This window comes from Chenopodium quinoa, unplaced genomic scaffold (genome assembly GCF_001683475.1).
Source record: "Chenopodium quinoa cultivar QQ74 unplaced genomic scaffold, ASM168347v1, whole genome shotgun sequence".
Taxonomy (NCBI): Eukaryota; Viridiplantae; Streptophyta; class Magnoliopsida; order Caryophyllales; family Amaranthaceae; genus Chenopodium; species Chenopodium quinoa.
Genome location: NW_018742914.1, coordinates 2,222,512 through 2,226,039, shown reverse-complemented (window position 1 = coordinate 2,226,039; position 3,528 = coordinate 2,222,512). Strand labels below are relative to the sequence as shown.

The following is a 3,528-nucleotide window of genomic DNA, read 5'->3' as shown; positions in this document are numbered from 1 at the left end:
GAATATTTTACTTTAACGAAAACGTGAAGGTGTCGGGTAATAGTATATATTCATCATTTGACTGGTGGATTAAGAATCTTTGCTTTATCAATCAAAAAGGTTTAACTTGAATTTTAAGAAAATAGAAATTATAAATTTGAAGCCCAATAGCATATACTATTTTTTTTGGTGACCCAATAGCATATATTATGAATACTATTAAGTATTAAAATGTATTCCCTCGTTTTCGTAATAATCATGCATGCACAAATTAGTTTTAATTCCTCTAATTTTTATTTTTATATTTTTCTATAAGATAGAGTTGGATTTGCAGATTTGTCGAGATATAACTTTGACCGTTAATATAATTAATTAGAGGTTAGTAAAAATTATGAAAAAATAATTTATAAAAATAGACATTATGACAATTGACAAATTCAACATAATATTATATGACCATATTTGTATATTATATATTAGTAAAGAAAATTAAGTAAATGATGACATATGAATAGTAAATGATGACATAGGACCATATTTGTATATATATATAGAGAGTGGATCATCTGAAAACAAAGCTTAAGTTGAAAACTGAAAACAACAAATCTTGACCGTAGATTATAATCAATCTCTGACTATCATATCTTACGGATGTATTTTTTCCCACAATTTCAGACTAAAGCATTTAGTTTCTCTCTCCTCCTTCATTTGCATCCGCAACCTTTCTCTCTCCTATTTTCTCCATTCTTCTTCAAATTACATTCTACTTCTTCAAATCACAGTTGTAAATCTTATAATTACTTCGATTCTTCATCAAATTGGTTGATATTATCGTCTACGATCTATCAATTCAAGTGAGTAAATCGTTTATAATTTTGCTAATTTTTTTATCAGTTTAGCCTCATTTGAGTGAATTTTCTTTATTTTAGCTTTGAATTAGTGAATTTATATTTGTAATCTCATTAATTTCTTCCTATCATTGTATTTGAGCCATGTTAAATTTAGGTTTTTCGTTTAAAATTTTTATTTTCTATAATTTATTTTTTGAAATCAAATTGATTTCACGATTTGAATTTTGATTTTCGATTTAAATTTTAGTTTTGTCGAAGTAGTTTGAGATGCATATGTGTAATTTTGAATTTTTTCTAATGATTTTTGTGTAATTTTGGTCGTTTTTTATCGGGAAATTTTCGATTTGATTTGGATGTTTCAATTTTATATGAGTATTTTTTAACTGTATTTTGTTCAATTTTGCTTGATTTTAGTAAATTAGTCTTTATGTGTAATTTTTGCTCGAAATTCTACTCTTCTTGTTGTTCTTCACCTTCTTAGTAACACGATTTTTGTGTTATTGATTTTAGTAAATTAAGTTTGGGTAAAGTTAGTAACGTGGATGTTTGATTATGATGAAAATAGCTTAAATTAAGATAATCACGTTTAATTTTTTATATTAAGGTGCTTGATTGATTTAAATTGAGCATACTTGTTTTTGTTGATTTTAATTGAAATGGAGAATTGGACAGACGCAGCATGTAGTGACAGAATTAGACACACACACGCTGTGTTTGATTGTGTTGCTGTCAAAGACTTGTGGGATGCAGCTAATTGCACACAATTGTTTGGCTGTCATAAGGAGTAAAGCATGATTGTTTTCTGGCAGAAATTTAATCCCAAATTGGTGCGAAAAGGCGTGGCTCTAATGTGGTATATTTGGGGTTGTAGGAATGATAAGATATTCAATAACAAGGACACTCCTCATCATCCTGTTATTATTGAGAGAACCCTACGATTTGTGGAGGACTTTGATAAGTACTCTGATAAGATTTATGGGTTAGAAAACCCTCTGCTGGAAGTATGTCAAAGAGCTAGAAGGCACCTACAGTAGGAGTGCTTAAGGCTAATTGTGATGCTTGATCTTGTGGTAAATTGGAGTGCTTACGACTGGCTAGGTGAATGAAGGTGGCTGTTAGTTGTTGCAGGAATGCGTAGCTATTATGTATATAGCAATCTTAATTTAAATATTGTAACATTGATGTAGTTACCTTATTTTTGTATATAGTGACCTTTATTTTGTGTATAGTGACCTTTATGTAAATAGAGTCAAAAACTCAAAATCGATATAGTTACCTTATTTCTGTACATAGTGAACTTTATGTAAATGGTGTTAAAAACTCAAAGTCGATATAGTTACCTTATTTCTGTACATAGTGATCTTTATGTGAATGTTGTCAAAATTGATATAATTACCTTATTATTGTATATAATGACCTTTGTGTAAATATTGTCAAAATTGATATAGTTATGTTTTTTTAAAATATAGTGACTTTATGTAAATGTCATCAATTAGATAAAGTTACTTTATTTTTGTATGTAGTGACCTTTAAAACGATCGAATTGATTATATGTAAGGTTGGAAAGATCTTAGGCATTTTAAACCGTCTGATCTTTTGTGCTAATAATGAATGGTTGAGATTTGTTGTTTTCAGCATAAGCCTTGTTTTCAGCATGAGCCCTGTTTTCAGCGGAACCACCCCGTATATGTATATATATATATATATATATATATCTTAGGACCCGTGCTATGCACAGTAATTTAAAAAAAGGGTTTTCTAAGCTATGCCCCTAAGGTAGTCTAGTTTCTAAGGTGTACCCATGTCTTTTCAAATTAGAAAAACCCTAAAAAAATAAGTTATATATATATATATTTAATTAGAACTATAATCGACATGACACAGCTATAACATATACTAGGTTGCGTTTAGTTTCTTCTTATTGTTCAAATACACCCAATGGGTAGGAATAATAATCTCGTTTTAATGATATTTGATCAAATTTTTTTCCATAACCAAAATATAAAAATATGAAAAATATTTAAGAAAAAAATTTAAAAATTACATACATAGATTAGAGTTCATAATATTTATAATGTTAAGCTATATTATATACTCCCCTCATCCCATTATGTTCTTCGTATATATTATAATTAGGTGAGAAACCAATTAAAATATTTAAAAACAAAAAACAAAAACAAAATTCCAATTTTATATTAAAAAAAATTCTAATCAAAATATTAAGAACATAAAAAAATCCCTCAAAAAAAAAAAACATAAAAATTGCACTAGAACTTAAAGTATGGTGCAGCTAATACACTTTTGTCATAATGGAATACATAAATAAGAAATATATAATAAATAGCTAAAAAATTTAAAAATAGAATAGTTATTTTTGTCCAAGAGTTAAATAAAACAATGTTATATCTTTGTCCAAGACATAATTCGGTTTTTTTTTTAGGAAAAATACTTCGTAAGTTATTAGTACTTAAGTAGGAAGATTTCTAATAAAAATACTATTTTGAACTTTCTCAATATAATAATAATAATAATAATAATAATAATAATAATAATAATAATAATAATAATAATAATAATAATGAAATATATATATGTGTTAAGCTGCTTGGTGGTCCCTTTAGTTTCGATTCTAATTTTAATGGTGAGCTTGTGATGTAGAGGGTGACCAAGACTATTGCCCTTATGGATAAGGTCGCTA

General features: G+C 27.2%; 1 long non-coding RNA gene across 1 annotated transcript; it reads left to right on the top strand.

Annotated features, from left to right (window-relative positions):
* The first annotated feature begins 631 nt into the window (after nucleotides 1-631).
* On the top strand, nucleotides 632-2,225 carry LOC110727856. The gene is made up of 2 exons (XR_002512584.1): nucleotides 632-833; nucleotides 1,503-2,225. It is a non-coding gene; the product is annotated as an uncharacterized LOC110727856 (long non-coding RNA).
* The last annotated feature ends 1,303 nt before the right edge of the window (nucleotides 2,226-3,528 follow it).